Below are 23,920 nucleotides of genomic sequence, written 5' to 3'. Positions count from 1 at the left end.
CTGGAATGTTTTATAACACTGAAGATGATTTACAAAAAGGCTAATGATAAAATACACGTTTTGCTTTGGTATCTTACAGACCAGGTGTCTATGCTAAACTATACCCTATGCTGAACACAAATCAGCATTATGAATTTAAAATCTTCGCATATAAACTACTTGCTTCTTGCACAGAGTTACATGATTATGGAAAGTGTATTAATGTCTCACAAGGCAGGTATGTTTGGGAAAAATTGTGTTTAAAAGCACATTTGAATTTATGCACACAAAATGCTTCAATTCTCTGTATACTAACCATCCCACATAGGCCAGAAACCTTCACTTTCAAACATGATTTATGAAAAATCTCACATCCAATACAACACAGCACAGCTGTTTGTTAGTCAACAGCAAAATGTGCTTGCAAATGCAGTATTTTAGTATTTTGCATTGGTAGCTATATGCTAAAATCCCGTAATACAGCTAGTCACGTAGAAACAGATCCACCAGACAGGGGGAAGGAGTTTTATGAAGAGATTCTTCAACCTTTTGCAAGAAATGAGCACATGACTCAGTGACCTTTCGCAATATTTTCTTAACCAGCTGCCAAATTACTATTTCCTTTTGTCTTTTTCTAATATATCCTTTTATCTTAAGACTTCTGATATATTGAAACGATGAACTGTGTAAGAAGAAAAAGAGAATTAACTACTTCCTCTAAATTTCATTATTGTTCTTTTCGTACTAAAGAACCCTTGTTTTCACAATTACCATACTGGAACAATCACAGATACAACTGAAACATCCTTTTTAGGAAGAGCACAAAAAGCTCTGAATTCCATAAAATTAACAGTTCAGCTTGAACTGTTCGAGATTGAACGGAAATCTGCACTTGTTAAATACTTTTAAGCATTTCATTTTCAGAGTTTCAAAATTGAAAGTAGGAAGGAACCTAAAATCCCTGGTTACCCAGGTCTGCAGCGCTCTGCCAGCCGGGGAGGAAACCCATTAGGTTTCCAGAAGATTCTTATATGAATAAACCCCGACAGAATGCTGGGTTGGCATCTCCCATTGAAAAGCATTATAGTAGAAAACGTCTACTTAATTCTATTAACTGGTTCTAATATGCCCTCATTTGAATTTCTATAACTTCAAATTCTAATAACTGAATCTCATTACTGCTTCTGGGTTTTTTTGGTAGATTAGAGAGCTGCTCACTGTCATGAATCTCTCCATCTCTCCCCTATATTGGCAGTGATATAATCAAGTGACCCCTCAGCTTTCCATACAATAAAACACCTGAACAGATTGCGGTGATCCTAAGTGTCAGTACGAAGGACTTTTCCTACACCTTCCTCCTAACTGGAAGGACTTTATCTGTATATTGTGCTTCACATGAGAATTGTTTATTTGGATAGCTCAGCTGAGCTGATTCTTTTCTTTAGCTGTTTGGAACATATCACCCTTCCTCTTCCCTGCCTTACCTCCATTTGCCTTTTTTAAATCAATTTTTAAGAGAAAAGACAGAACACAGTGTTTCTATATTACATCTGAAATGTCCTTTACCCCAGCGAATACAGCTCCCAGCTAAGCCCATGCCGCAAGGTGCTGCACAGGCAGACCTCCCCCAGGCTCCCTGGCACGCCCCTATGCGCCGCAGCAGGCGATCGCCTCACGGGATCTAGCCACCAGCTTAAAAGCAGAGTGTCACAGACTCGCATCGGAAATCTGCGACAAACCTTTATAAAGCTCATACTTCTGGAAAGTCTTCTGTAACAAAGTGAAACAGAAGTTCAAACCATACATGCTGCAAGTACAGCAATCCTTACACTGCTAACCGAATCAGCTGGTAACCCTCAAGAAAATAATCCCGATGGATTTTTCTACCTTTAGTTACTATGTGCTGCAGTACCAAAAAAAGGCTGGATTAGTGACTTGAGTGACACTTGTCCTTTGAAATGTCTCAAAGGAAAGACTTCATGCATCAAGAACATATTAGCTCACCGGAGGTGCCCAAAACGGGGGTACTTCAGAATGCAACTCACATACGTATAAATTATCTCAGCGGTTCTTACAAGCTCTGAACATTTCCAATGTTCAGTTCCATAATCCCCCAGCTGCCATCCAGCACGGGTACTCCAAACAGCAGAACAAAACACAGATGCAGATCCAAAAGAACATATATCACTTTCCTGTTGGGTCATATCAAGATTAACTCAACCCTTTTTCCTTCCCCCCCAAAAAGAAATAATTCATGACATCAAAATGCACTTTCCGGAACAATCCATTTTAACTTCACTAACCTTCTGTAGCCAGCTGAGTGCACTCCCTCAGGTGGGGATGTTGTGGGCCACATCCAAAGCAGGTTTAAGTTTACATAATAAATTGATTTATTATACATTAAATGAGCAACTGAAAGTACACGGACTTCAAAGCAAGAATAATTGGAAGTTGTTTTCTATAGGGCTGCAACTTTTATCATGTATCTTGAAAATTAAAAAAAAACCCAAACAACTAGTCTTTTCACAGAGCAGTTGCTGGCAAAACCAGGCTACTGGTAAGGAACTGTTTACTCTTCTCTAAAGATCAACAAGCATTATTGTCAGAAGTCTTTTATTATGACTCTTTTTTTGTTTATTGGCATTTTTTCTGTAGAGCAATTAAGTCAAAGCTTGATTGTGAGGAAAGCTTAATTTGCAAGGAGAAATACATATTTCATGAAAGCAGATATAATTGCAGAAATTATATTATCTCCAAAAATGCTGTAAACTCTTCTTTTTGGGAGGAGGGATAGATTTTTCTTTATGCTAAATATCCACCCCTATTGAACTAATCGGCTGGTGATGCATGAAATTAGATTTCACCTGTCAGGGTGACCTTGTAAAAGTCTTTGTGTAACCTATTATTTAACATACATTCCAGGATAATTCATCAGGAAGGTCAAAGAACTAGACACAGAGCTAAAAAGCATTTAATGAAGGAACATATACATGTCTGTCTTATTTTTGTAGCTACATATTTTTATACCAGCAAGTCATATTTTGAGCAATCCTCTGTTGAATCTTTACTTTTCATACAGTTTTTAGAGATGGAAAAGCTATTTAAATACATCAGCCTTCAAAAAAGTTCCCTTTTTTTTTTATTTGATATGCCTAGATTACTATACAGTATTCTATATCTAGACTGGTTAAATTGCCAGTTTCTAGAATGAGATCCATGTGGGTAAAAACAAGTCACATTATAGCGTCTTGTACTAGCGAGCCTCAAGGAGAACGATACAGCTCGTATCTCCTTTTGAAACATGAAAAAAGCTAGGAAACACCCAAGAGTGAACGCAACCACAGTACTCGCAGAGAAAAGGAATCAAGGCAATACCATTTCAGCGATTCAAGACAGCACCTGGTTGGCCGAGAATCCCACATTTGGTAGCTTGGTGGACTGAGATGCTGGAAATACAAAGCTTGCACTACTTTCCATTTCAATGAGAAATCCTCAGGCTTTCTGTAGAAAAAATGGCTATATTTTTATTTGTAGAAAATAAAAAGCAAGTGGTTACTATAAATTGGATTGCAAACAACAAAATATAATAGATGGTTCAAGCATCTGACAGATAAATGCTAATGAACAGGGTTTTTTAATCTGGATTATTGTAATTTTTTGCTGGTAAACACAGGAGGCATGATTCTGACAAAACACAAGCAGCCTTTGGTTACAACACACCTTCTTTAATTTTACAGTATGTTTTCTCCCTTTTCCATGGTTCTGCATATTCTGACACAAACTCTGTGCAGTTATTTCTATGTACTTTAAGAGGCTATGTGTCTCCCATAATTGCAGAGGATATTTCAATGCCATGGGGAAAATCCAACACAGAAAGAATATATCTAATCTCTACTTGTCCGTAATAAAAAATTAAGAACTCTACAAAAGCAAACATAGCCATTTCAGATCATCCCCTTTCCTCATAAAGCTTCTTACTTATTGAGTTAAATAAATAGTAAATTGATATATAAACTAATCAAAAGATAGGAGAGGAAGACAGAAGATAAATAAGCTCTGACAAAGCTTTTTTTTTTTTTTTTTTTTTAAACCAGGTAGTCCCTGTTTCTCTGCAATGTATCATTAATCCCAGCATGTGTGCTGCAGACTTCTTGACCAGGAAGATGAACTTCAGTATCCATGACTGAACATGCAGCCTGATCACCTAACCCTTAGCTTAATTCTTGTTATGATCTTGAATTTAAGCTGAAGCTTTCTGATCGCACGTGATACATGAATAATACGCAATTACCTACATTCCTACCTATAAGACTTAAAGATCCCCATTAAATATCAGCATGTGTAAACTATTATCGCAGTATTATGTGCTTAAATTATAGTTGCTTATAAAGTGAAGCATTTTCTAAGAGACTTGTGTGGTAACAAAGTGTAAGCATTGACATGACAAGTGAACCAGAACACATCTCTTAGGACAAGGAGATAAGTTAACTCAGCTTTTTGCATTATCATAGTTACGCCTGGGGACTAACAGGATCAAAAAGTCAAGCCTAAAGACACTCTCCTACTCTTAGCTAGTCTGTCAGACATCTCTCTCTTCCCCCGAAGAGAATGGCTCAGCAGGAATATGGGTTGCAGGCTGATGTACCAGCCATGCCAGAGGCTCTTTCATGATGAGAGAGTTCAGCAAACTGTGCAGATAGCCATTAACAGAGTCCAGCCAGAATGGACTGCAGAAACTTACCGACAGTGTACTTCCACGGTTTAACTTCTAGGAAAGCAGAATTTATTTTAAGAGAAAAGTGAAGAAACTGGACTGAGATTTTGAGCTGGCTGGATTTTAGTTCAGTACAGACAGAATTCTGGACAGAAATAACAGAAGTCTTGTTTTGTGATGAAAGAGATTTGGAAACGTTGATAGACATGTTCATCAATGTATCTTACTGCTTTCAACTAGCTCCAGGTGTGCTAAAATATCCTGACAACTAAAATGTTGACTTTCGCAAAAATCAATTAAAAAATGAAAAATATTTAGATGAGTTTTTGTAACCTCTAAAAACCAAAGCGGGCGCGTCAAAAATTTCGTATGTCGAAAAGAGTTAAATGCCTTTGTTTGATTCAAGGCTAAAAATACAGTGTCTGTGAACGATCATAAAAAAACCTACAGAAACTTCGCAAATTCACAGCATAACAGAATCCTTATAACTCCTATAAATCCTCATTTTTATTGACTCTTGCAGCAATATCTATTAAGTACAGGCCCAGAAAGGTGCACAGAAAGCTGAGTTTCCTTATACTGTGCAGCTAGAATTGAGAATTTTCTAAACTTGCTATATTTACCCACAGGGGCTACTAGAAAAATCAAGCCAATTGACTGTTATTAGGCATCCCTCCATGCTCCCTTTACTCTCAGGCAGACTAACACCAAGGCTGGCAGAACAGAAGGCAGATGAGAATCAAGACTAAGTTATAACAGCAGAGAAATTTTCACTTCAGCATTTTCTTCACATACTCATCACACATTGCAGACTTTTTGTTTCTGGGGAAAAAAAAAAGATGCTACATCATCTCCCTCTTAAAACCCATTTCTGTGCAATTTATTCTTCAGCGAAAAAAACCACAATAAAATGAAGAAGGCTTCAAGGAAAAAAAAGAAGTAAAATCTGCCATGCCATGCTCCCTCACAAAGAATAATTCATTACATTTCAGTAAATTATGGCCTTGAGACCACTAAAGTAGTCATTAAATTACTAGGCTATATTTATTCTATCCGTTTATGAAATGGAGGAAATGCTGAAGCAGAGAAAGGCTTCTTTGTTCAAGCTTTTTCTACATTATTAACAAATAAATGTTGGGTTTGTATTTGGAATTTGATAAAGATTACCACTGTAATTTTACAGGTTTCTAGCGACATGTTAAAGAAAACTGTTTAACAGAGAACTAAGCTGACATTCGGCTTGCAAAGCCTTTGGTTTGAACTAGAGAGTGCATTAATTCCATGCAAACATCCTAAGCCCACAAAGGCTTATGCTATTGTTCCTGAATTATGCACAAGCTTTGAATTAGCACACTAGAGACCTCCCAGAGGGGTCACAGATCATTGATTGTGCCTAGACTAGTCTCAAGCATGCTGATCAATAAGAGACATAATTGGAAGGTCTCAAATAATTGGAAATTTCAAAGCAGTGCTGCAATCTCTACAGCACACAACTGGTATAGAAGCATATAAAAATATCAAAGTCAGAAGGGAGTTTACAACAATGCTTTAGCTTCAGCTTTTAAAGACTTTTCCCATTCGGAAACATCTTCTTTCATCATTGGTAGTTGGGAATTCCACCCATAATTTTCTGAATAAAATTAATTCAGGTTATGAATATTCAAGATTTGAAAATTCTCTTCTAATTTATATTGGAATAGCTCTGTCGATTTCTGGGATAGAAAACAGAAATACCAAAAATGCTTTAAGGATTTTTTTTTTTGGCAGAGCTGGCAAATTTCAAAGTAAAATCAAATCCATACAAATGAGAGGTTTGGAGTAAAATCAAATCCATACAAGGTTTAGAGTACATCCTGGTCTTAGTGAAGAATAAGAGTTCTAAAAGGAATAAATTTCCCTGTTCCTGCTCTCCCAACATTAGAAGTTTATCTAAACCTTGAGTTTTCAGATGACATACGGGATATGCTGTTAGCATCAAAGACAGCATGGGAGCTGAATCCCCCATCATCATGTGCCACTAACAAAACTGCAAGAACGCTAACACCACAGTGGTTTTGGTGAAAACATGAGCTGCTGATGAGGTGTTGCCTAATTTTCAGGACAAAATTTAAAGGTTCCACCACTATTGTAGCAACGTACCATTCAATCTTGCTACATCTCTAACTATTTCTACATAAGGAAGAAAAAAAAGCAAAGGGTTTGACCATTCCTTTTACTGCCTGTAGCTTTGACAGGAATAGTATCTCCTGTCAGTCCCACTTTTAAGATGCTGCTATTTAGCACGTTTTTGTTGGTGGTGTTACAGCCTCAATTCTTCCTCGAGAAGATCAGACTACTGTTCGTCATCTGCTTGAACACAGATCTTCATTTGAAGGAGGGATTAATTGCCAATGAAAAGACCGCACTTAAGACGGCTCATTTCATGTTGAAGTAGTCTGACACAAGAAAAAAAAATTTCCAGCAGAATGCTAAGCAGAGGTCGGGTCAGCCACGGGATAACAAGACTGGTGCAGGTTTTATGATTTGTCACGTCAATGAATGAATATTTTATTCTGCCCAGGGGGTGCCATCAGGAGCTGGAGTGCTAAAAACTATACAAAATACTTCTGTCCTAAAAAACTTCTTGTCCGAGATGATGCACTCTTTCAAGTGGAAATCCACACTGGCAGGAAAAGGAATGAGGTTACACCTGCAGCCAGCCATGACAGGCAGTGCCACGCCGACCCCTCTGCCGGGGCTGCGCCTGTAATTAAGTGCCTGGCGGGCAGCCGCGGGTGGAAAAATGCTTTGCACCCTGCACTGGGAGGCACAGAGTCTGGAGCAGGAAGGGGACGGAGGAAGTTTGCAGGGAACTGTGTGTGTTCAGTTCTTTAATTTATACCTTCATGAGCCAGGGGAAGCCCCGCTGCAGCTGGCAGTGCAGCACACTGCCTTGCGCGGAACGCACGGCTGAAAACTGTCAGAAAGCTCCTTCCTGGCTCCCACCGCAAAAGGCCATAAAGCTCTGATTCGTACTTCGGCATAAGAATGCTTTTCCGTAAGAATGAGAGAAAGGATATTCACCCCTACACACAAGTAAGAGCACAGGATTGAAATGCCATACACCACAGAACAGCGGTTTAAAGCCCTTGGTAAATAAAGGTTTCTACAGGAGTCAATGTGGAAGGCAAACCACACTCCAAGCTATGATGTGCAGACAAAGGCCATGTCCTAACTTCACATCCACCACAAATTCGGGACTTTGTTCTATCATTCGTATTGAAAAATGAATTGCACCCACAATGTCATGCATATTATAACAACGTAATGCTGGAGAGTATTATTCTACTTTGCAGTAAATTCATTTCTTTTTTTGATAAAATACATGAAAGATTACACCAGCTTAATATTATATGCAGAAAAAGTATACCTTGTGAAGCACGAAACACCAACCTCAAACAAAAGGTCTGAGTACAGTTTGCATTTGGCAGTAAGCACTGATAAAAACACACCTTATCCAACCATCCTTAACCAACATCGACCCTAACAGTTTAAGCATTCATAAGCATCTAATTAATGGGTTTTCTTCTGTAACAAATGGAAAGAAAAGGCTTTATAATACCAAAGGAAAATGTTGGACTTTCAGTTTGAAAGGTATGCACAGCTTTCGTAGGAAGTTGAATTTGAAGAAAGATGTGTTTTCTTAGTCTTCAACATCTCCATCTACCCCTGGCCTCAAACACACTTCATCCATACTGTGCATGCCCTACGCTTCTGAAATGCAAGGCCACTTAAACTAGGACAACTTGCCTATGGTCATAGCTTCCTAATAAAAAAGCAGACACCAATCGTGACACATCTCTTCCCACCAAAGCACATGAGTTCTCACAAAGCTGGCAAATGACAAAAAAGGTGAAGTACTGGGAAAACCAGGAGCCCACAACAGAGAATGAGCACCACCCATCAGCCCATTCAGCTGCACCATTAACCAAATAATACCTAATACTGTATCCTGCTCTCAGAACATTCAGTCTTTGTCACTCTTTGAAACTACATTTTAAATAGCGATCATGACAACTGTATGTTGCATTTTATATCTCCATTTGATTTCTCCAAGGATGAATTTTATAGTCCGGTATTCAGTTTTGAACTTTGCCTTCAAAAGGAGAGACAGTTAATGACACCAGCTGAAGTTTGGGAGGTTTTGTTGGGTTTTTTTGTTTGGCTGTTTTTTTTAATTTGAAAATTTCTCCCATGAGCAGAAATTACATTTGACAAAGATGTGTACAAGTGACACAGACAAACAGTTTTTCAGAAATTGTGACTCCTTTCAAAAATCATTCAAAAATGTAATTATTACTTTAAAAAAAAACTATGTGCTTTCTTTCGCATCACTCCTATACCTCTCAAACTGCCCAATAAGACATCTTTTCTGAAAACTTACGTCAAACTAGCAACATATTCTACCCCATTCTAGCAATAGGACTCCAATGGAAGAGCAGCCTCAAAACAGACAAGCACTTTCAATACCCCCAGAAAGAGGAAAAACAATTAATCTTCTGGAAAGTTCTGAAATATTATGCTCAATTGCATTTGTTGTTGAACTAGCTCCTCTGGAAATGGCATTTCTAAGAACTGAGAGCATACCTAAAATGAACAGCTTAAAACACAAATCTTGAAACTCAGCATTTCTTAATGTTTAACCATCCTAAAATATGAAGCAGTCAATAATGCCAACTAAGTCAGAGTCTTGCAAGAGGAAGGAAAAGAGAATTGGGAACATGGTCTGAAAAAGTCAAAGGAAATACCATATTTTTAATATGACTGTGATGCATTTTAAAATATTTAAAGATAAAAGGTAAAAAATTAATAGTCCAGTTGTAATTAATTGTCTTTGAAACTACAAACACGTAATTTCTATACATTTCCTAACAAACCTTTTATTTAGCCATTGATGTCATTTTACAGCTTCTCTCTCTGATAGCTTTTAATACAAGCTATTTAACTGTGACAGCTGGCGAGAAATCAGCTTTGAGTTTTCCCATTAAAAGTAACGTTGTGTTAGTAGCCAAATACTTGAAAATGTGAAACGTTAAAATTTAATGATGGGGAAAAGACTTGTTCCAACTTTAACAAAGAAGTCAAAACTTGAACTTTTTCAGAAACACTAGTTTGTTATTATTTAAAAGGAAAAAGTTGTAGTAAAAGGTTTATCAGGAGTTTAATAAATTGCCAAGTTGAGGGTAGAAAGTCAAAAAGAACAGAGAAACAACTACCCAGTCACCATTTGCAGGACAGTCTTAAATTATGAAAAAATTGGCTGCATCCTCTCTTAAAATACTTTGTCCTGACCAGTGTCTTTTTTTCCACTAGCCTCTTATAGTACAACTTTAAATTTATTGTTCATATTTTGCTTATGTTTTTGAGATACAGACATGTTTTGTTTGGGCCATCTCAGCTTTGGGTTTCACAGTGAGTAAGAAGTTATAAAAGCATACAGTATATACATACACACAGTACAATTCTATTTATGCCAGTGATTGAAAGAACAAACTTCATGCCAGACTTAACGGGACCAGGGCTTTTTGCTTAGGTGTATGGCAGAAGAACAAGAGACAACATTTAGAAACAGAGGAGGTTCCAATCGGCTATTTTTTTTTTACTATGAGGATAACCAAGCTTTGGAACCCAGAACCCCAGGGGCCCAGAAAGGCTGTGCAGTCTCCTTCCTTGGAAGTTTTCAAAGACCCAACTGGACAGACCCCTAAATAACCCACTCTGAATCCAGTGCTGAATCTGCTTTGAGCAGGAGGCTGGAGCAGAGACCTCATGGTCCTTTCCAACCTGAATGATCCCATGGTCATGATTCAAGAAGCAACCCTGAATTTGGAAGCGATGCTGAAGTTGAATAGTCAAGTTGGAGTTCTTGGGAAGGATCTGACCTTCCTGAGGTCACCTCAATGCACAGGAAATGTATGAGCTTCATCATCTGAGGGGACAGTTCAACCTGCTCTTATTGGTAACCCTTACGCTCCCTCAGGGATGCGGAGCCACAGTTTCCCATTCAACCTTCATATCAATATTTCCAGGTCCAAGAATTTAATGACTTCTCCATCCCAACAGCTCCAATTTTTTTTTAACTGATAAATTTCTTTTACCATTTTCAGTTTGTTCCAGTGATATATTCAATTCCTTTCATAGACTTAAAATTTACATTCTAGAGAACCAATTAAGATAGACAAATAAAAACTTAATTATTTTGCTTTAAATTTTATGCAAAATATTTTAATCTCCTGGAAACATTCTAGGATTAATTTTAGTTTTATAAAAGTTAATTTTTTTTTTCTTGAACAAAGCAAGAAATTTTGTTTGCTTTTAAAAAAAAAAATCTTTTTTATGTATCAAAGAGCACATTTTTAAAGAATATATTTTTTTAATTCTTATAAGAATAATTTTAAAGTTATATTAATTTGCCCTCATCTGCTCTTCTACACTCAGGACACAGGCTGAATAGCTAAATAAGGGGGTGGGGGCAGTGAAAGACAGTTAGAAAAATAAGAACACACTCATAACATACCATGTGGAAATACTATGACAAATTTATGACAATAAAGTTGTGACTGAATATTGGGTCTTTTTAAAGAAAAGGCTAAGCAACCTTCATTACAGTCAACACCACAGCTAGAGTGCCTGTGCAAGCAATATCCCAGATCATTATTACAGCCACTGCTGTGTGATATTATCTAAAATGTGTTAGCTTAAATCCACCAGTTCAGTCTCTTAGGCCCTCTCTAGCAACAGCTGGCAATCATGATCTATGCCACTCAATTGTGGAAATTACGTAATAAATGAAATAATCGCTCTCTGCCAAGGTCAATAGATGGAACCATAATACAGATATCCAAGGCAATGCAAGGATAAAGAAGGAGGATCACCTGCGCTGCAACTCTCAAACACCATCTAGTCACTTAAATGGGTAAAAATAAAGTTACTGTAGATACCAATTCTCCATCAAATTAAAATTCTAACAGGGGAAACAAGCATCTTGAACACGCTACAGGAGGAAGGTAAGGAAAAAAAAAACACAAAGTGAAGCTGATACTTTCATAAAACACATCATCTCTGTTAGTCAACATCTCCCTCTCCATTTTCAAGAATCTTTGATAAAACATATTCAGGGAAGAAGCAGCATTTGGATTCTGCTATTTATTTCTAAAAATAAGCTGCCTTTTGGGAAGTTTTAAAGTCTGATCAAAAAACCCTCTAAACCATCTTGTATTCTGAGTAGACAGAGGGGTGAGCTCAACTAGGATCAAGATTAGAAAAGATTCTGAGAAAAATGTCATAAGAGACACACTAGCTTTTGTACAGGTATTAAAAAAAAAACCCGAACGATCTTCAAGTATTTGCTCTGTACAAAACTCGTGGGTGTAAGTGTGCCTGGAACTCACTGTCCATCTATTACCAGAAGATATCTCATTCTAATGGACATTCACTAAATCTTTCACCCTTAATGGAAATCGTTGCCTTTGGGGGACACACTTCTATGACAACACTATTTCTTCAGAAATAAAACTCATCCCATTCTTACTTTAACAAAGCAGTTTTACTTGTGCCTGGTTTTCTTCAGCGGGGGAAAAAAAATAAAAGGCTGTGAATAGGCTACTAAAATATCGCAATCAGTAGGAACAACATGGTGTAATAAGTACTAACTAGACACACCCCAAGCCACACAACACTCCTCTACCAAACAGAAACGAAATCACCCTGTATTAACTACCACTGCTATTCACACAGGCTATGCATTTGCTTAAGTTCTATGCAGTCAAAACTGAAGGTTTAAAAGGCTAAATGATAATTAAAAGATGCTTCTGCCTCCTACATCCGATACTAAGAAAGCAACCATCAAGGGAAAGCAGGATACAGTTCACAAGACATTAATTCAGGTGACAGAATCAATAGACAATATTTACTGGTCAGCAGAGTATCAGCCTTAGCTTTAGGATCAAAATCAAAATTATTGACAACAGCAATTCACATAACTTCACCCCTCCCAAGTGTTACTGGAACTTGCCCTCCTTTTGCATTCATTTCTTTAATGGGAGCTTTGGGATTTCTCAAATCCAGATGGCTTATTTAGGTGTTTAATTTTAGGCACCTGAACTTGCTGTGATGCAAGCTTTGAGAGAGATTTATACATGTTTTTCCCAGTTCACTGAACCTACTCAGAGTAGCAAGCAGAATACTTTCCAGCACGTGTTTACAGGAACAAGCTTCACGCATATATTCTTATTCTGCTTTTGAAAGCTAAAGTCACATGCGTACAGCAAGGCTTAGTACAAGCCCAGATGATGGCAAGATTTTCATTCTATAAACTCAAATTAAAATTATGATGTCTAACTGAAAGACAACTGCTAAGAGATTCCCTCTGTCCCATATACGATTTTTTTTAGTTCTTGGTTTAAGAATAGCAGTCCTAGTGTGGTTTTACAATCGATAAGCCTTCAGAACGCTATCTGACATCACACTCGCATTGAGTTACCAACGCACATGATCTCAGCAAATCCATCACTGATACGAAAGTCACCTTTAATTTTCTAGTGTCCCTTAGTATATCTACTGCTTCACCTACATGCCTGAAATAAGATGACTAGTGCTTCTACTTCTGATTCTCCCCTTCTTATTTTGCTCAGCACTTACCTAGTCACATATCACTGCTGTTCAAAAAGCGGTATTACTTGCACATACTCCGGACACCAGAGCATTTGTTCAGAAGGATTCTATGTTCAGATGCAGACACAACATCACACACTGAAAAGTAAGTCTCTACAATTTTTGTTTGCATTAAAATAAAATTTTCTATTTCCCAAAAGGGACAAGGTTTATTCCACAGTTGCATTTCTCAACAGAAGCTTTATTACACTGTGTGGTGTCTTTCCACAGGGAAAGAAAGGCAGTATTTAAGATGAATCTGAAATACATTTTCTTATATTCAGAAACAGATTTTGTAAAATATCACTTATTTTCAGCTAGAACAGCATTTTCATATTTTGTCTGTGAACCTGTTTTCAACTATGGAAATCCACTCATGATCTACAGGTAGGTTTTAAGCGAAACTCTACCATCAGCCACAGCCTAGCTCCCCGCTATTTCCCCAGCCTCTCAGTCTCTACATAGTAGATTGTCCAAGCAACAGGATGATAAAATCCTCCCACCATGACACCCATCTCAAACCTAGCCTGCTGCAGGAGGCACAACTCAGAAGGAACACAACTAATTGTTCGAATTTAGTTGTCAAGATTTGTCAGGTACAGTGGTTTGCTCATATTTGGCATTAACTCAGATTTATGGGGTTTTTTAAACCCACATGTGAAGTCATAATTTTTTTTGTCTAAGTAACACTGAAATTATTCAAGAAATTTTGTTCCCTTGGTTTTATTAAAAGAGTGTTTTATATTCCAGCTCAGAAACTCAACTGTTCCAAGTTACTGTGAAGAAGCTGATCTCTGGTAAATTAATTGTACAACTTTTTAACTTGCAACAAATGTAAGGTAAATTGACTCTCACTAAGAAATGACATTGCCCTACTTGTGAAGGTTTACCCAAATCTTGAAAGAGGAAATTTTTTTTTTTGAAGAATTTATCCCATTCTTCAGATATTTTACACCACTCTTTCCCTCATAGCACATCCCTCTTCCAAGTGTTTTCAAGTGACTATGTCCTCCCGACACTTCTCACCATTACTGAGTCAGAGGTTAGTAAATACATCAATATACACATATTTAGCTAGGTAGCTTTCTTCATTTACTCCTCCAAGTTGTTTTTTGTTTTAAGATTTTCATCTACTTCAAGTCGCAAATGAATTCTAATAATAACCTATAGACTTTACAAGATATTATCCCCACTGGCATCCTACGTAATAGTATCAAGACACCCATAGTTTATTAGCCTCATCATTATCTGTGTTCAAATGTTCACAAAACACAACGCTTCCTACAAGAAAAAACAGAATATAACCTAAATTTTATATACTTTACTATTTACAGCATAACTTTAAACTAAACTATCCTTTGGACTAACAAAACCTGTATTATGCTACATAGGAACTCTTGCCCCATATTGATGGGACAGTGTAGAGCCCTGTAAGACTAAGGTCACCAGAAATAGATGATTTTCCAGGATCAGGCCCTTCAGCCCATTGGGGAACATGGGCAGTCCCATAGTTAAACACTCTCCTTTGAGCTAGCACTGGATGAACATTAAAAAAAAAAAACCAAAACAAAATAAACCTAGATGTTTGGCTAGGTACTAGTAAGTACTACTGCTGTACTTTGACGTACTCCATACACTTACCACTGACTACAGTTACATAAAATACATGTGATGGAAACAGGGTGCAATGGATTTCCCCGCAGTTCAAAGGCCTACAGGAGTTCTTCACAGTGCTTCACAAACCTTATTCTTGCCACAAAAATGGTTATGGATCCTCTCAAACTATTAACAGCAATAAACTCCAGTTGATGTTCGAGTTTTGTGGACTGTGGTATATGATGCTGCTGCTGCAGAAACATCTAGCCGCTAGGCAAAAGGAAGCAAGGCTCACAAAGCTGAAGTTTGTGCTGACTACTGCCTTTCAGCTGCAAACAAAGTTCCTTTGACAGCAGCTCCTGAAGCCACTATTTCCCCTTGCAAAAGGGAGCACAGCTCTGTCTAAAATCTGCCAAACTCCACTCTCTGCAAAGGGTACCGCCAAAAACAAAGCAAGGAAGAGAGGCAATCAAATTTGTAAGAAAAAAATCTGTGACAGTGAAATTCCTCCACCTGCAGAGATTCATATCCTCACTGTCACCTTACCTTTCCTTAGATAATTCAAACCACCAGTTTGGGGTTGGGGCATACTCCACCACTTCTGTTGAGATTTTATACTTCTACACTAGAGATCGTACACTGAGGTGTACAGGTATATGGTGAAAAAATTAAATGGGATCATAGCTGCTCTTCCAGTGAGAACACGTGGCTCAGACTGGGAACCCAGGGTCCTGGACTTTGGTCCCAATCCTGTGTCTGCAATTTGAATTAGCCAATAATCAGATAAATGCAGGAAGAACCACCGTGATTTACAGAAAGTGAATCAAAGTAACACAAGTGGAAGTCTAAAGTGCTGAACACATCTATCACAAGCACAGTCTTCACAGTTCTCAAAAGATGGTTTGGGTGCACAGCAAGCCTAGAGAACAAGCTGATGCACCTGGTTTAAAGCAGGAGATGCATTTGTGCTGGAGGAAGTAACAGAACCTACATTTCCAATCTCAAGTTTTGACCATGAGAAAATAGTTAGTCCTTAGTACACAGTGCCACAGTTGCTGCTACTTCTGATCATGATTTGCAAGCATTTTCTTATTGTTAAATTAACACTATTTGCGTGTGCCAAATCTGTACACATGGCACTGTAGAATTTCCAACAGCTTTGAACAGTCTGCACAATTATGAGATGAAGTGCTGATTATGTTTTACTGTAATTGCTCTTTCTAGCAAATGCTTCAGCAAACTGCAGTGGTGCAATTACAATATGTTGATGATCAAGTCTTTCACACCAGCCCTACATTTTAGGAGTTTCACCCATTTTTATATTCTGTAAGGAAAAATATGAATGTAATTATTTCCCCTCCTTTTGTCATTTCAATATCAAATCAACTTTTTACCCCAAAAAGAATACCAGTGAGACTTTAAAGAAATTTAAGTCTGTACGTCTTGCTTTCCTGTTTTCCCACTCTTCAACTTTATAAGCCCAAACTGAAGCAATTGATGGGAGTTCCCAAAGGAGTTCTGTCTCTCAAGACAAACTCAGTCAATAAAACTTTTATATTGGTTTCCACTAAACAGTGTTACAGATTTGATCTTGCCAGTTTTTAACATAAATGGCAAGATGCTACTAATTCAACATGGTATATGCAAGCCAGTTTTGTAAATAAGATACAATTGCAACTGGTAGTATTTTATTCATAGAATCGTAGAGTCATAGAATAAATTCAGTCATAAAGAACCCTTCAAGGCCACTTGGTGCAACCACCTCTTCAAATTAGGGCCAAATCCAAAGTTCAACCCACTTGCTCAGGGCCTTATACACCCAAGCTTTGAATATCTCCAAGGATGCAGATTCCACAGCCTCTCTTCTCCCTCTCCATCTCTCTTGCAGATCGCATTGTGCATCCCTTTGGCTTTCCTTTCATATTTTGTATTTGGTTTAGACAGACACAACAAATACCTTTTTATACACTTATTTGGCCTAGAACTGCATGTTAGAGACTCATGAAATGCATGAAACCACTTACTCAGCATCACAGACTGGCACTGTTTTGATTCTGTTTCCACAGACCACTGCTTAAATGTTCCTTTACCTTTAAAGTTTGCTTTCAATATTAAGTCCATATGCCAAAGAAAATGCGTACTCTAAACAAAGCAGAAAATGAATACAGCAATAAGAGACATACACAGTGATAGTAGCACAGTCTGCAATGATTTAAAGTGCATTAACAAGAAACAGACTGCTTTTATTTTCTCAAAACATACTTGATTTTCACAAGCAGTTTATATTCAACTTTAGTACATGGCTCAATAATTTCTACAAAGACTGGAAAAGCAGATTTAAGTACAATTTTCCCTACAACTCATCTTCCAACAATGAAAGCATTCTGTGTTGCAGTTATGGAAGAACAAGATTGAGGTTATCTCTACAAGGCTATGGGATCTCATCACCTCTCAGTTCCATCTGGTGGAGTATTTCCATCCAGTAATGGAGGTGTGGAGGGAAGTTATCTACTACAGGGTTATGAATGAAGCATGCAGTTGAATGACTCACCTACAGATCTGAAGGGATTTAAAACACTAAAACAGATTTAAACAAAAAAACCCAAACACTAAATCCACAGACATTCTTACATTTTGATGTTATTCATTCCGGAAACTTGAGAACACAATCTTGAAAAGTTAAAAAGCACCTACTGTGATTAAGATAGACCTGTACCATGTAGCAATCTTTCCTTATTTCTAAAGCATCCCAGAACTTAATTTTATGGCATCTGCCAATTCAATTGCATTAAAATAAATTGATTTTAAAAAGCAAGATCTATGAACCAGTTCTTTGCAAATGACATTACAGATTGAGATGCTGAAATTGCACCTTTTTCTGAAGGATACTGAAGTCAAAAAACTCCAAGCAAATAACAAAAGTTTTACCTTGATTTTCATTTTCTTCTCTCTCTTCTCAAAGGTTTTCTAAGCATGCAGCCCCCCTCCCAGCCCATCTAGATTTCATACCCCATTCTTTTACCAGCTCTGTGAGGAAATCTGGTTTGTACTCTCTGCTCCATTACAAACATCTTATATCCTTGAAGATATGATATAGAAGATATATCCTTTATGGCATACATCCAAGTAACCATCTGACTCTACCATGTCCCTTAACACCATCTTATTCAAAGGTCTTTAGTTTTTTCTATGTACTGCCTCTTCTTGCAACCCTATGATGTCACAAAATCTGAATCATGTGGATGAGTTTGATTTATGCTGCCCCACATTTTGAATTTACAATTTCACTCAGATCCTTCTACTGATTCTGAGGTGAAGGACTAGATAATTGGATCAGGTTTGGTTGGCCTAAGGAAGGTTGGAACTGATTTCTAATTTTACGTCTATGAGTTTGTCAACAAATACTAAAATTCGATGCCAACTCAAATGTGCATTTTTAAAGAACAGATGGCAAATCAACCAGAATCCTTCAGATTTTTAATTCTGAGCTGAACATTGTCCCTTTTTACTTTTCAAATTAATCTTCAGGTTAGATCAGCTTATACAAAACTAACAATTTATATGCACCAGTTTACCATATGGATTGATCACAGCTGGAGCTTTATGTTCAACCATAAACACTCAAAACTTTTTTTTTTAACCCCTCCTCCCTACATAAAATTCCAGGATCTGCATCACAATTCCACTGCAATGAAACATTTAGTAATTATATGCAAAATCAGGAGCCTCATTCATTACACCTTTTTTTGCAATAAATCCAAACAAATTTTATAAATATTTCTCAGTAAAACAGCGACAGCAAACAGCATCCAAAATTAATTTATAAAATCAACATTCCATTCAAATGCATGAAATAGAATTACTTGAATTCTTCACATGCCTCATTTCAGTTTGAAAAAGGCAATAGTCCATATCCTTCTACCTTGTCACCAGCAGAGCCAGGATGAATGTTTTCAGAGAGATGTTAATCGAGTCTTACGTTAGAAAGATTATTTTCTTTTTCCACTAAGAGTTATTTCTAAAAGTCTAAGTAATACAGAAAAAAAAAAACAAACAAACTTTAAAAATACTTAAATCCTCCTTCAACTGAATGTTTAGGTGTAGACTGGTATAATAATAAATCACTAAAATATATTTCAGCTGAAGCAACTTCTAGTTTGAAAAAACCTTGAACATAAGTGAATCACCTTCATTGTGCAGCTGTACTAGAATTTCATACATTTGGAGCTCAGTTATTGCAAAGAATGAGGTTCTTCAAAGTCAGTCTTCCACAAGTCATCATTTCTATATGTTATATACTCCCTCATGTCAGGAACAACCATCCATGACATATTTGTCTGAATTATTTGGAGCCATTATGAGAAGAATTTCTGTTACACCTGCTTAGCAATACTTTTCCAGGCCATATGCTCTCAAAATAGCCTCTTCTGTGTCAAGACAAGTATAGCATAATGATTCGGGAGAAAGGTGAATCAAAGTCTACTTGAAATTTGTTGTGTAGATGTCCTTACACTATCAGGATCTCTTTATGTTTGGATATATTAATTTATATAAGTTTTGGAGTTGGGGCAACAGTGGCCAACAAAGGATTCCCATTTGACCTAAGTTGTTTGAAATTTAGAAAAATTAATATTTAAGAGAAATTTAAGGAAATCGATAGCGATGTTTTCTTTCATGTAATTTCATGCACAAAGTATACAATACTCCTGTTCATATGACCACAAGAAACAAAGGCAAGTCTCATCATTCACGACTCCCAAATCCCAAAGACTATGATTGCTTTTGCTAAGAGAATATCACATACAGCTTTTCCTTCAAACATTTCATTTGGGCAGCATATGAAGAAGCAGGCAAAAAAAAAAAAACACAACAAAAGTCTTCATGGAGCTGTTGGTTATCAAGGTTTGTTATACCAGCATCCCTTCAACCTTTGAAAACCAACAAAATGAAAAATAACACAATGCTTCAAGTACAAAGGGTGATGTCTATAATGTAGATCATTCTCCCTTTTGTTTAAATGGGTGCCGAAATCACTCAGTGTTGGAAATAGGCAACTAACATCTGCAGCACTGTATCAAACTTCCTAAAAATTCAAGTAACAGGTATTCATTGGATTATTCATTGGTGTTTTTTATCATTACAGCAGTGTTGTTTACTTGGTAAAAGCCAAGATTCAAAAGGACAAGTCATATTCATTTGTCAACTCTATCAAGTGCTCCCCCTGATGAGAAATGTTGGATTAAAACTTACAGGGTCAGCTTATTTACCCCTAACCCTTCATTTGAAAAGGAAAATCAGAGAACGCTGATTCCTACTTATTAAAATTCATTTCAGCTATGAAATAAATGCAGTTTACTTGCCCTTGCAAACTGCAAATTATCCAGTTGAGGGCTTTTTGCAGTCAGGATGATAAATATACACATAAAGTTGGCAATATTTGCAGTCTTATCTTTGTAACTGCTGAGGCACAAGCCAGATGTGCAAGAGCAGAAGTTTTAGGCAGTACAGACTCCTACAGCCAACATGAAATCAGAGAGGATTCCTGGTATACAGTGAGCAGATAAGCATTGTCATGGCTGTCTACACCTCTCTATCCCACAATGCCAAGTGATCCCACACCTGGTTTTGGGCTGGCATACTGACCCGCCACAGAAGAGAAATCATACAGTTTTTTCCACTCCTGGGTGTGAGAAACCATGTAATACAAAATCATATGGTGAGAAATCATACAGTTACTTTTTTTTTTTTACCACTCCTGTAACTCTAGGTTACAGCTTCTTCTTGTATATCTACTGTGCTTATATTACAGATATCACTGAAAACACCGCCAGTGATTCTTTGGAGGGAGTCTGGCAGGGATGGAGTTAATTGTCTTCCTAGCTAGCAGGCCTTAGGGTGCTGTGTTTTGGATTTGTGACTAAAACAGCCTTGATAACATAGCAGTGTTTTGGCTATTGCTGAGCAGTATTCGCACAGCATCAAAGCTTTCCCTTTTTCCCCTCTCTGCCCCCACAGCAAGTAGGCTGGGGGTGGGCAAGAGGTTGGGAGGGGACACAGTCTGGACAGCTGACCCCAGCTGACCAAAGGCATATTCCATACCATATCATGTCATGCTCAGCAATAAAAACTGAGGGGAGGGGTTTCTGGGGAAGGTAACCATTGCTCAGACACTGGCTGGGCAGCAATCTACTTCTGAGAAGTGGTGAGTGATTACCCTTGCATCACTTGTTTTGTTTTTCTGTTTGTTCCCCACTCCCCCTTTGCTTATTAAACTATCTCTCTACCTAGAGCCATGAGTATTCTCGCTTTTGTTCTTCCTATCCCCTCCCCTGTCCCACTGGGAGGGAGGAAGCAGCTGCAAGATGCTTATAGCTGCTGGCCGATGTCAACCCACCAGAGACAAACACCCTACAAAGAGATATTTTCCTTCATTTATACCAGAAAAATGTTTTCAATGTCCAAAGGAATTAATCACTTAAAATCACATTCTGTGTAGTTTGGTGCAGCACACCTTGTCAACTGAGAGCAGTGTAAATGGCCACTTAGAAGAGCATGTTTAAGTCTTCTGAGCTTTTCTTTTTTTCAATAGATAACCTCCTAGAACTCCTCCAAAGTCAGATATAAGTGCCTTTTCCAATTAGATTTTGGTTATTTAAGCTAGCAGTCCAGTGTTATTAAACACTTGCAGGTTTTTCCAGTAAAAAGAAGAGGAAGCTTCATCCCTGATATGACTATTTTAGACAATATTCACAGACATGCAGGACTTTGCTATTCATAGATTAGCTAAATTCCCATAGAAAATTACCATAAGCAGTTGACCGCATATATATGCAGTATATGGTGTGGAATATGCCTAGGACCTGAGTTGTGTCAGGCAATTAAAATGGGTATGAGGCTGTATGAAGTATGTCACACTGACCTGACTACCCTGCTTATAAAATTCAAATGATCTCATTTAGCTCTATTTTGTGCACCTGTGCCTTGCACAAGACAAACATACCCATGGATAATGACCCCTGTGTTCCTATTAAAACAACCACTTCACACCTGTTTACACTCTTAGGTCAACAGGTTTAGATGAAACTGGATTGAATTACACATTCACACCCACAAACAGATTGCCACGGGCTTCTTAGAAAAGGGAGAGTTTCTCAAGGTGAGCAGTTTCTGGGTGGTTGCCTATTAAAGCATGATGCCAGTTACCAGGGCAGTGACAAAAGGCATAAAAGGAAAGACAGGAGTTTTTCAAGTCTTTCAGGGCTATTCCCAACACTGGTAGAGTATCACTTTCTAGAAAGATTTTTTTTTTTTTTTTTTAAAAAAAAAAAAGGAGAGATTAAAAAAAGTCTCGGAAGACAGCCTGTTCTTCTGCAACCCTGTACTTTCTTCTTGAAGACAGGGGCAGGAAGAAAGATTTTCTCCCCAAAATCCCACAAGTACGTCATCTTTATCACATATTGTTTCTTTCCCCTTTTCCGTGGTACAAGCGAAGTCCTTCCTCCCACCAGTCTTGGGAGCAAAAGAAAATGGAAATTAATAACTCCACTGAACTAGCTACCTCACTCCTCCCCTCCACTGAACAAATCAGTAACTCACTCCTAACACAGGTGCTGTTCTCTTTCTTAGTAAATCCAAGAGCCAAAACCACACTTCAAATCAAAGAGCCAAACTGCTTTTAATTTGACAACACCAGAAGTCATTTTCAGATTTATATTGTCATTAGCACAATGTCATATCTTTATATTCTAGTAACTTTCACAAATATTTGGTAGATTATACTACTGGAGGATGACCTCTCCCACCACTGATCTTTTGCATTAACTTTCCTACTGTGACAAAACTTTTAATTTGAATTCGTAACAGTAAATTTGCATTTATAGTTGAGAAAGCCCTCTTCACCTTGATGTAGAATTTCTTTCTCACATAGAATATTCTGTGAATATGCATTACTGAAAGGATTGCTATTTGCAAGTTTCAAAAGATACAGCACAGATTACAACTATTGAAATTTTTTTTAATGACTTAGCACATTCTTAGGCATAGAACTTAATCTCAAAATGGGCAGAGGTATAACCCCCAAGGAAAACAACATCATTATAAATTATAGGAAGAAGTAAAGAAAAAAAATATACATATTAAGCATGTAATTCTGAATTGGCTAAGTACTTCAAAACACTTTTCTTACCACTAGGGCTTTCATAGTACATTTTCATAATTCTCCATTTTAAAGAAGTAATGAGTATTTGTTTTAGAAAGTCCAGTGCAGCAAAGTTTAATTCAAATTCACTAATTTTGCCTTCCCAGCAGGTTTCTAGTGCCTAATGCACTCACCTTCCTTTTTGTCTCCCGAGTACGCTACAGCATGAATTACAAAATGGAACCCTCAAAAGGGTACCTGAATTCCTATGGCACCACTGGCAGGCAGGAACCTAGCAGGAGAGAAGACCAGACCTTCCAAGAAGGCTAAAAATGCCCTCTGTGATGGCCCGAGCGCCAGGGCCCCGAGCACGCTCCCCTCGCAGGAGCCTGCCTGGTGGCGCCTCGGGCCAGCTCACAGACAGGAGCTGCTGGAAGGAAAGTGCTGGAAGGGGAGCCTCCGTGGAGGCTTCCCCCAGATAGCTCTGCTTCAAGCAGGGGCTCTCCTCTTCCTCGCCGGGGAGGTCCCACTGAGCCCCACCCGAGCTCTCCGGCAGCTGTGCCTCACCAGCCACCTTGCTGATCCAGAACCCGAGGCACAGGTTCAGTCTGGACCTGCCCAGTCACTAAGGACTCGTTCAGCAGTCGGGACCCTGGCTGAAGCTGGGCCTGCCCTGCCCGCCTGCCTCAGGTGCTGTGTGCCTGCCCCTCGGAGAGGCCACCGCCTCCACCAGCCCGCCACTTGCCCCTTCCCACGGGGAGCTGCTTGCCTTCGCTGCTGCCGGACAGAGAAGAACCTTGCAA

General features: G+C 38.1%; 1 protein-coding gene across 1 annotated transcript in view; it reads right to left on the bottom strand.

The window, feature by feature from the left end:
- The window catches only part of CLSTN2 (calsyntenin 2), a 394,899-nt gene that overhangs the window by 287,713 nt on the left and 83,266 nt on the right, over positions 1-23,920 (bottom strand). The window lies entirely within an intron of this gene.

This window comes from Calonectris borealis, chromosome 9 (genome assembly GCF_964195595.1).
Source record: "Calonectris borealis chromosome 9, bCalBor7.hap1.2, whole genome shotgun sequence".
Lineage (NCBI taxonomy): Eukaryota > Metazoa > Chordata > Aves > Procellariiformes > Procellariidae > Calonectris > Calonectris borealis.
Note: the sequence above shows the minus strand (reverse complement) of the source record. Positions and strands in the feature narration are given on the sequence as shown.